We start from the raw sequence: 10,820 nt of genomic DNA, 5'->3' as shown, positions 1-10,820 counted from the left end.
GCCGGGCGCGGTGGCTCACGCCTGTAATCCCAGCACTTTGGGAGGCCGAGGTGGGCGGATCACGAGGTCAGGAGATCGAGACCACGGTGAAACCCCGTCTCTACTAAAAATACAAAAAATTAGCCGGGCGCAGTGGCGGGCGCCTGTAGTCCCAGCTACTCGGAGAGGCTGAGGCAGGAGAATGGCGGGAACCCGGGAGGCGGAGCTTGCAGTGAGCCGAGATTGCGCCATTGCACTCCAGCCTGGGTGACAAGCAGACTCGTCTAAAAAAAAAAAAAAAAAAAAAAAAAAGACTTTTCGAGAGGATACTGTTTACCAGGAAGACTAATATTGTGACCATCAGGAGGATAATATCAAAAATTTGGAGTATGCTTCTTACCCAGGGTCTCCATGAACTAAAGCAACTAAAATCAAACAGATCTAAGAATGAGCTAGATGAGGAGTCTGCCTGTTTTAACCAAGTAGGTGTTACTTTTTAGTAACTGAGTCTCTACAATACTTGATATATTTACCTATGTGCAACAAGAAGTATCAGCCACTACGCAGACTCCTTCCTGTTCAGCTAGTAGGTAATCTAGCATCCCATGACTGGGATAAATTAAGGAAGGAAGTGAGAACAAGTGGATCTAGAAGTCTTTTTTTTAAAAATGTGGAACGCTTTACGAATTTGCATGTCATCCTTGTGCAGGGGCCATGCTAATCTTCTCTGTATCGTTCTAATTGTTTTAGTATATGTGCTTCTGAAGCCGAGCACTAGAAGTCTTACTTTATAAAACAGATCATGAGGCTGGGCATGGTGGCTCACACTTGTAATCCCAGCACTTTGGGAGGCTGAGGTGGGCGGATCACCTGAGGTCGCGAGTTCAAGACCAGCCTGGCCAACATGGTGAAACCCTCTGTCTACTAAAAATACAAAAAATTAGCCAGGCATGGTGGCGGGTGCCTGTAGTCCCAGCTACTTGGGGGGCTGAGGCAGGAGAATCACTTGAACCTGAGGGGCAAAGGTTGCAGTGAGCTGAGATGTTGGCCAGGCTGGGCTCAAACTCCTAACCTCAAGTGATTTGCCTACCTCAGCCTCCCACAGCATTGAGATTACAGGTGTAAGCCACTGGGCCCAGCCCAACTTCTCATCTTGATTTGCAGTTTGGTTGTCTCTGGTTATGGCATCATGCATTTTGGTGAAATCTCTGTTTGGCCCACACATCAGTAATAAGACTTGTCCTTTGAAATTTACATTGAGTTGTCCAGCTTCTGCTTATAGGGCTTCAGGAACAGAGTAGTTCTTATTTTTAGTTGGAGAGTTGTAACCACATATTGGAGGAAACTAGAAGAATTCAGAATCTAGTCTAGTCTACAGGTAGATAATAAAAACTTGAGAACAAGGAACAGGGGTATACTCTATTAACAGGTATACTATAGCTTTCCTCAGAAACATAGTTTTTCTCTCAATAGCAGCGGTCTCCAACCTTTTTGTGGAAGACAGTTTTTCCATAGACCAGGGTGGGGGTGGAGGGGATAGTTTCGGGATGAAACTTTCACCTCAGATCATCAAGCATTAGATTCTCATGAGGAGCAAGAAACCTAGATCCCTCGCATGTGAAGTTCACAATAGGGTTCCCACTTCTATGAGGATTTTTTGTTTTTGAGACGGAGTCTCACTCTGTCACCCAGGCTGGAGTGCAGTGATGTGATCTTGGCTCACTGCAACTTCTGCATCCCAGGTTCAAGGGATTCTCCTGCCTCAGCCTCCTAAGTATCTGGGATTATAGGTGTGCGCCGCCATACCCAGCTAATTTTTGTATTTTTAGTAGAGATGGGGTTTCACCATGTTGGCAAGGCTGGTCTTGAACTCCTGACCTCAATCCTCCCACCTTGGCCTCCCAAAGTGCTGGGATTACAGGCATGAGCCACCACGCCTGGCCTCCTGTGAGAATTTAATGCTGCTGATGATCTGATGGAGGTGGAGCTCAAGCGGTAATGCTCCCTTGTCTGTGCTCACCTCCTGCTGTGTGGCCCGGTTTTTAACAGGGGAGCCAGGGGTTGGGGACTCCTGCTCTACAGTCACCCCCATTTCTACCAAAGATAATCAGAGTAAAACTAATTTGTTTGCAAAGTGAGTTTAGTCTCATCAAACTTAGGATGTTTATTTATACAAGTACAGCAAGAATAACAATTGACCACATAGGGCTCTATTAAACTTTGCTTTGCTGGAACTTTTGACAGGAAATCAAATCCAACGGATTGGATTATCAACAACCTCTTGAGGCTATGAAGCCAAACCAAAGCATACCTCAGACTTTGTCTACAGTACCTGTAGATTAATTCTATGCACTTGTCAAATATGGTATCCCAGTGAAAAAATATAACTGATATTTCCAATTTTATTCTGAGAAAACCGAGCAGATTCTTATTGAATTTAACTATGAAAATAACTATATTGCCACGAAAATAAAAATTTTCATGAATATTTCTAAATTCTGGAGGGATCAGGTAGGTACTGAAAGTAAATGTTTCAATTTTTGTTCACAAAAGTATACTTTGCCAAATTGCTGTAAGTTACAGATAGCTTAAAAGAAAGAGTTGTCTTAAATCTGAAAAACAAAATATTACAAAACCTGCAATATGGCCAGGCGCAGTGGCTCACGCCTGTAATCACAACATTTTGGGAGGCCGAGGTGGGCGGATCACGAGGTCAAGGGATCGAGACCATTCTGGCCAACATGGTGAAACCCTGTCTCTACTAAAATACAAAAAAATTAGTTGGGCATGCAACTGTAGTCCCAGCTACTCGGGAGGCTGAGGCAGGAGAATCACTTGAACCTGGGAGGCAGAGGTTGCAGTGAGCCGAGTTCGCGTCACTGTACTCCATCCAGCCTTGCGACAGAGCGAGACTCCGTCTCAAAAGCAAGCAAACAAACAAACAAAAAACCTGCAATATTTCGAATAAAAATGCTGTAAAAACCCATAATTCTTCTTCATCAGTTTATTTAATCCCATGTAATTAATTTTTGTTCTGCTTGATCTTGGTTAGCAGCTCACAAACCCATCAGTTTCTTCATTAGATTTCTGGAAATTTCTACCTAGTCCAGTGGTATGATCTTAAAGTTATCAGAAACCTACATTTATTTGTCAGAGTCCTCTCTATCCTTCTGTTAAAAGAAAAAGTCAGCGGAATTAAGTTTAAAGGAGTTTAGTTGAGAAATGAATGATTCGCGAATCAGACAGCTCCCAGAATCACAGCAGATTCAGAGAAACTCCAATGGTGTCTCGTGGTCAGAAAAAAAATTATAGATAAAAAAAGGGAAGTGATGTACAGAAATTGGAAGTGAGGCTCGGAAACAGCTGAATTAGTTACAGGTTGGCATCTGCCTTATTTGAACACCGTTTGAACACCCAGCAGTGTATGGATGGTTGAAATATGGCTGTGCTGGGTGGGATTGGCTAAGACTCAGCTATTGTTATAGGCACTATTGTTATAACTTCTAAGTTAGGTTTTCAATTTTGTCTACCTATTAAGTTAGGTTGCAGTTCATCCAAGGACTCAAATATGGAAGTACGGAGTCCTCATTTAGTTTGCTTTAACACTTCCCATGAATCTTCGGAGTTTCCCTCTGTTGCCCAGGCTGGAGTGCAGTGGCGTGATCTCAGCTCACTACAACCTCCATCTCCTGGGTTCAAGCAATTTTCCTGCCTTAGCTTCTCGAGTAGCTGGGATTATGGGCGCACACCACCATGTCTGGCTAATTTTTGTATTTTTAGTAGAGACAGGGTTTTGCCATGTTGGCCAGGCTGGTCTTGAACTTGTGACCTCAGGTGATCTACCTGCCTCGGCCTCCCAAAGTGTTGAGATTACAGGCGTGAGCCACTGCGCCAGGCCACACTTCCCATGAATCTTCTTGAAGACACAACACTTTACAGTTGTTTGCAAAAAGCTCTCAGAAGGGCTGGGCGGGTGGCTCACGCCTGCAATCCCAGCACTTTGGGAGGCCAAGGCAGGCAGACCGCTTGAGCCCAGGAGTTTGAGACCAGCCTGGGCAACATGGTGAAACCTCATCTCTACAAAAAAAAAAAAAAAAATTAACTGGGTGTAGTGGTGACACCTGTAGTCCTAACTACTCAGAGGATCCCTTGAGTCGGGAGGTGGAGGTCACAGTGAGCCAAGATCATGATACTGCACTCCAGCCTGGGCAACAGAGTGAGACTCTGCCTCAAAAAAGAAAAAGAAAAAAAAAAAGGGTTTCAGAAGAGCATGAGAATAAAATAATTAACTGTGGACTTAAAATGGCTATGGTTGAAAGTCTGATACGAGGTCAGGCATGGTGGTTCATGCCTATAACCCCAGCATTTTTGGAGGCCAAGGTGGGAGGATCACTTGAGGCCAGAGGTTTAAGACCAGCCTGGGCAACATAACAAGATTTTGTGTCTACAAAAAACTTTTTAAAAAAAATTAGCCAGGTGTGGTGGCATGTTCTTGTAGTCCTAGCTACTTGGGAGGCTCAGGCAAGAGGATTTCTTAAGCTTAGGAATTTGAGGCTGCAGTGAGCTATGATTGTACCACTGCACTCCAACCTGGGTGACAGAACAAGAACTCAGTTCTAAAAAAAAAATACAAAATTAAAAAAAATCTGGTGCTTGCAATTAGAATGACACAGAGATGATTAGCATGGTCCCCTCCACAAGGATGACACGAAAATTGGTGAAGCATTTCGTATTAAAAAAAAAAAAATCAGCCTGGGCGTGGTGGCTCACGCATGTAATTCCAATACTTTGGGAGGCCGAGGCAGGTGGATCACTTGAGGTCAGGAGTTTGAGACCAGCCCAACCAACATGGCGAAATCCTGTCTCTACTAACACAAAACTTAGCTGGACGTGGTGACGTGCACCTGTAATCCAAGCTGCTTACTCAGGAGGCTGGGGCAGGAGAATCGCTTGAACCCAGGAGGTGGAGGTTGCAGTGAGCCGAGATCTTTAGGCTGGGCAACAGAGAGAGACTCTGTCTCGAAAACAAACAAAAAAACTAGCTGAATGCCAGAATGCCATATTCTGGATAATAATTTAGTCAGACTGGTGGCTTTTCAATTTTGCTTCTGTTTCTTAACTGGATTACTGAGTTTAGGGTGGAGTCCATTAACAAATAGGTCAGACGAATCATTTTCTACGTCTGGACTCTAGCACTGATAACTCTGAAAAAAGAAGCAAAATTGCTTGACCCGAGGGACTAAGTTTTATAAAAACCACTTTTCCCGCTTTCTGTTTGTCTTTGGGGTGTGATAGTAAATAAGCAAAAAGGTTGGCAGTTTCCATTTTTCTTATCAATTAGTTACTTAAGCGTTTCATTTGCCTTTTGTAATGAGTCTTTTAAAAGAAGCAAGAAAAAATTTTGAAATCTTTTTAGAAGGTTCTGCATATCAATAGGCATCCCAGGGTGGGTCTAATTCGGGAACTCTCTCTCTCTCTTTTGGAGACAAGGTCTTGCTCTGTAGCCCAGTCTAGAGTACAGTGGTGTGTGATCAGAACGCACTGCAGCCTCCAACTCCTGGATTCAAGAGATTCTCCTATCACAGCTTCCCAAGTAGCTAGTAACTACAGGGGTATGTCACCATGCCCAGCTAATTTTTCAAAGTTTTTGTAGAAATGTGGTCTATGTTGCTCAGGTTGGTCTTGAACTCCTGGGCCCAAGTAATTCTCCCTCCTTGGCCTTGCAAAGTGGTCAGATTACAGGTCAGAGCCACTGTGCCCAGCAGGAACCCTCATTTTTTTTTTTTTTTTTTTTTTTTTTTGAGACAGAGTCTCACTCTGTCACCCAGGCTGGAGTGCAGGGGCACGACCTCGACCCACTGCAAGCTCCACCTCCCAGGTTCACGCCATTCTCCTGCCTCAGCCTCCCGAGTAGCTGGGACTACAGGTGCCTGCCACCACGCCCGGCTAATTTTTTTGTATTTTTTTCAGTAGAGACGGGGTTTCACCATGTTAGCCAGGATGTTCTCCATCTCCTGACCTCATGATCCACCTGCCTTAGCCTCCCAAAGTGCTGGATTACAGGCATGAGCCATTGCGCCCGGCCAGGAACCCTCATTTTTAAATGCACTTCCTTTTTTTTTTTTTTTTTTGAGACAGGCTCTCCTTCTGTAGCCCAGGCTGGAGTGCAGTGGCATAATCTCAGCTCACTGCAACCTCCGCCTCCTGAGTTCAAGCAATCCTCCCACCTCAGCCTCCCGAGTAGCTGGGACTACAGGTGCAAGCCACCACACCTGGCTAATTTTTGAAATTTTTGTAGAAACAGGGTTTCACTGTGTTGCCCAGACTGGTCTCGAACTCCTGAGATCAAGCTCTAGGATTACAGGCATGAGCCACCCACCATACCTGGCCTAAATGCACTTCTTAAAGTTGAGTATCGGCCTGGCATGGTGGCTCATGCCTGCAATCCCAGCACTTCAGGAGGCCGAGACGGGTGGATCGCTTGAGGTCAGGAGTTTGAGACCAGCTTGGCCAACATGATGAAACCCCATCTCTACTAAAAATACAAAATTAGCCCAGCGTGGTGGACAGCACCTATAATCCCAGCTATTTGGGAGGCTGAGGCATGATAATTGCTTGAACCCGGGAGGCGGAGGTTGCAGTGAGTCCAGATTGTGCCACTGCCCTCCAGCCTGGGTGACAGAGTGAGACTCTGTCTCAAAAAAAAATAAAAATAAAAATAAGTGGAGTATCACTCATCTCATCTGGAATGGTCCATATAATGACCATTGTAATTTTAAATTATCTTTAGTAAGATTTCACTGGTTTCACCACCTTTATAAGTATTTTCAGCTACTGGGGCCTAATACAAGTAAAAGGCAGGTGTAGCTGGAAGGTGGAATATTCAGTTCTTTAGAAATTAAGGATCCGGCCGGGTGAGATGGCTTACACCTGTAATCCCAGCACTTTGGGAGGCCGAGGTGGGCGGCTCACCTGAGTCAGGAGTTCAAGACCAGCCTGGTCAACATGGTGAAACTTGGTCTCTACTAAAAATACAAAAATTAGCTGGGCATGGTGGCACACGCCTGTAGTCCCAGCTACTCGGGAGGCTGAAGCAGGAGAATCGCTTGAACCCAGGAGGTGGAGGTTGCAGTGAGCCCAGGCAACAGAGCAAGACTCCCATCTCAAAAAAAAAAAAAAAATTAAAGATCTCATGTTTACATTGACTCTTGGGTCTCTCAAAGTCAAGACAAAAGCCTAAGAGGGGGCCAGGCGTGGTGTCTCACACCTGTAATCCTAGCACTTTGGGAGCCCAAGGCAGGTTGATTGCCTGAGCTCAGGAGTTCGAGAACATCCAGGGCAACATGGTGAAACCCCATATCTACTAAAAATACAAAAAAAAAATTAGCCAGGCATGATGGCACCGCCTGTAGTCCCAGCTACTCAGGAGGCTGAGGCAAGAATCGCTTGAATCCTGGAGGCGGAGGTTGCAGTGAGCCGAGATTGCACCACTGCACTCCAGCTTGGGCTACAGAGTGAGACTCCATCTCAAGAAAAAAAAAAAAAAAAGCCTAAGAGGGAAACATCATGAGGTTGGGTGGTATAATTCTTTCATAGTGTACCTCATTGCATAAACGTTTTATTGAGGGTGGCAAGTGCTACCTTGCTTCATGTCTAGTTTATTGTAACAGGGAGTTTCATTTTTTAGTGGCCAGCACTTTAATAGCTCTGAAGTACCTGAACTGTGCCCACTAGTTAAATGGTGGCTTTGGCTCTGAGATCCCCTTGACCAACTTACCCATTGATTTTTTTCCTACTTAAGCATGCAAGAAAACATAACAAAAAGGATAGAATTCAAATTCCAGCAGATTCCAAAAGCCAGAGTTCATGCCTCCTGCAGTAATAACCACTTAGAGCAACACTGTCTTAAAATGCAGCTCCTTGTTACCTGAGTCCATGAGTAAGGTAAACAACTAAAAAATAAACAAAACCAAAAAAAAAAAGCAGCTCTTAAATCAGACTTAATGGCACACACCTGTAAAACCTGTAATCCTGTAATCCCAGGCACTCAGAGGCAAAGGCAGAAGGATCTCTTGAGCCTAGTAGTTTGAGGCAGTAGTGTCCTCTGATTGTGCTTGTGAATAACCACTGTACTCCAGCCTGGATAACATCACCAGACCCCTGTCTCTTCTTTTTGTTTGTTTTTTCTTTTTGTTTTCTGCTTGTTTCTTTGTTTGTTTGTTTGAGACAGACAAATGATTCTCATGCCTCAGCCTCCCGAGTAGCTGGGATTATAGGGGGGCACCACCACACCTGGCTAATTTTTGTATTTTTAGAAGAGACGGGGTTTTGCTATGTTGGCCAGGCTGATCTCAAGCAATCCACCTACCTCTCAAAGTGCTGGGGTTACAGGCATGTGCCACCGCACCCAGCCAAGACAAAACTGCAGCTCTTGCCAACGACTTATCAGCCACTGCAAACCCGAAAAGGTCATGCACTGTCTCACAGCATAAACTAATCCTAAATTCAAAAGCCAAAAAGAAAAACGGGAGTCCACCTGAGAGGAACTTACCTATAACCCTTGAGGCTCCATGAGGAAGACCGAAGACCTCAAAAGGCATCTGTGGCTCTGTGGCACCTCTCTGATATTCCTCTGGGAGTCTCAGAAGTCATCAGCAGTGTCCTTCAGGCTCCTTTGTCGGTTGCCAGAACTGTCAAAAGACAAAATTATAATGAATTTAGTTTACAAATCTTCTTTTTTTTTGAGACAGAGTCTCTCTCTGTCGCCCAGGCTAGCATGCAGTGGCGCGATCTCAGCTCACTGCAACCTCCGCCTCCCAGGTTCAAGCGATTCTCTTGCCTCAGCCTCCCAAGTAGCTGGGATTGCAGGCATACACCAACATGCCCAGCTAATTTTTGTATTTTAGTAGAGATGGGGTTTCACCATATTGGCCAGGCTGGTCTTGAACTCCTGACCTCAAGTGATCTGCCTGCCTCGGCCTCCCAAAGTGCTGGGATTATAGGCATGAGCCACCGCACATGCCTTTTAGAATTTTTTTTTTTTTTTTTTTTTGAGACAGAATTTCGCTCTTGTTGCCCAGGCTGGAGTGCAATGGCACGATCTCGGCTCACCACAACCTCCGCCTCCTGGGTTCAGGCAATTCTCCTGCCTCAGCCTCCTGAGTAGCTGGGATTACAGGCATGCACCACCACGCCCAGGTAGTTTCGTATTTTTAGTAGAGAGGGGTTTCTCCATGTTAGTCAGGCTGGTCTCGAACTCCCAACCTCAAGTGATCCACCCACCTCGGCCACCCAAAGTGCTGGGATTACAGGCTTGAGCCACTGCACCCGGCCTCACCTTTTATAAATCTTAATTGGCTTTTATTTTCTATTCTAGAATCGGGCAACATCTCATTCTATAGAGTGAGTGTTTTGATGAGCTGAGCAAAGGAGGTTGGGTTTGTAGACAGTAAAGGGCCAAGGAAAGTAAAAACAGAGAACATAAAGCAGATTGGTTGTTTCAGGTATTTTCCCTATAAAGGTCAAAGCAGAGGGGACTTCCTTATCCTGCCAGCTAACACCGGTCTGTTCGAGGATTTGGCCATTATCTGTCTCTCCTGATTACTCAGAAGGTCAAATAAACTTAGTTTCAGCTTGGTCTTGTGGAAGGTGAGTAACTCCATTTTGGTTTGGTCTTTTGGGCCTAGTAGAATAGTAGAAGAGCTCAGTCCAACCCAATGGACTCTTTTAAATTTATTTATTTATTTACTTTTGAGACAGGGTCTCACTCTGTCAGGAGGATGGCAGGTGCTACCTTGGAGTGCTGGAGTGCAGTGGTGCGATCTCAGCTCACTGAAGCCTCAACCTTGTGGGCTCCGGTTTTAGGGTCAGTTTGTGCTGTGAGAGAGCATATGACCTTTTGGGACCACAGGCAGGTGTCACCACGCCCAGCTGATTTTTTGTATTTTTAGTAGATAACGGGATGTCGCCAGGTTGGCCCAGGCTGCCTCTTATTATTTATACTCCTGATTATAAAGTACAGGATTTCTGTCTATTTAGGTTTCCAATCCATTCAGATTTTTATGTTATAGATGATGACTGCTGCTATTAAGAAAATGAGGGCAAGAGTAAATATAGGCAGTCTCCAATACATAGCAACCTGTTATTTGTAGTGATGATCTGTTAGGAAGGGCTAACCCATTTTCCTTCTTGAAAGGGAGGCTTACGAAAAGAAAAATAGGTCAGGCGTGGTGGTTCATGCCTGTAATCCCAAGCACTTTGGGAGGCTGAGGCAGGAGGATTACTTGAACCCGGGAGGTCAAGGCTACTGTGAGTCATATTCCCACCACTGCACCCCAGCTCGGGCAAAAGAGCAAAACCCTGTCTCTATATAAATAAGTAACTCTAGGATTCCCAAATCTTGCAGATAAAGAAACCCCCTTCTCTTTTTTGGCTGGGGCGGGGAAGACTAACCTGTTCTTTGTTTACCTTGGGAAATTACAGGGTTACTGATGAACAAAATTACTGTTCAGGATAGAGACATCCAGTGGCTTCTATGTCCAGGCCCATTCCCAGGAACCACATTCCCAGAGGGGCCTCAACCCCTGAGGCCTCAACTGGCCCCTTTCCAGGTATCCAAGAACAAATCACAAACAAGCAGTGGGGAACAAAAAACAGCCTGACCTCAGCACCTGCTCTTACCCCAAAGGGAGGTGAGGGCTGCTGGCATTGGTGAGTCCTGGGCCTAGTCTCTAGCCAGAGGATGTGGGGACTTCTCTCTTGGGGGCCTGCCCTTCCCACACCCCCTCTCCCAGCCAGGCTGTCTTGGACATTTTTGGGACTCCTCTGAGGGATCATGGTTC

The 10,820-nt window shown here is 45.3% G+C and overlaps 2 non-coding genes across 2 annotated transcripts; one reads left to right on the top strand and one right to left on the bottom strand.

The window, feature by feature from the left end:
* Positions 1 to 643: 643 nt before the first annotated feature.
* LOC115836872 lies at positions 644 to 754 on the bottom strand. The gene has a single exon (XR_004031864.1). It is a non-coding gene; the product is annotated as a U6 spliceosomal RNA (small nuclear RNA).
* A 3,857-nt stretch (positions 755 to 4,611) lies between these two features.
* On the top strand, positions 4,612 to 4,716 carry LOC115836788. The gene has a single exon (XR_004031806.1). It is a non-coding gene; the product is annotated as a U6 spliceosomal RNA (small nuclear RNA).
* The last annotated feature ends 6,104 nt before the right edge of the window (positions 4,717 to 10,820 follow it).

Source organism: Nomascus leucogenys, chromosome 9 (genome assembly GCF_006542625.1).
Source record: "Nomascus leucogenys isolate Asia chromosome 9, Asia_NLE_v1, whole genome shotgun sequence".
In the NCBI taxonomy this organism is placed as follows: domain Eukaryota; kingdom Metazoa; phylum Chordata; class Mammalia; order Primates; family Hylobatidae; genus Nomascus; species Nomascus leucogenys.
The sequence above is the reverse complement of the archived record's forward strand: the minus strand, read 5'-3'. Positions and strand labels throughout refer to the sequence as shown.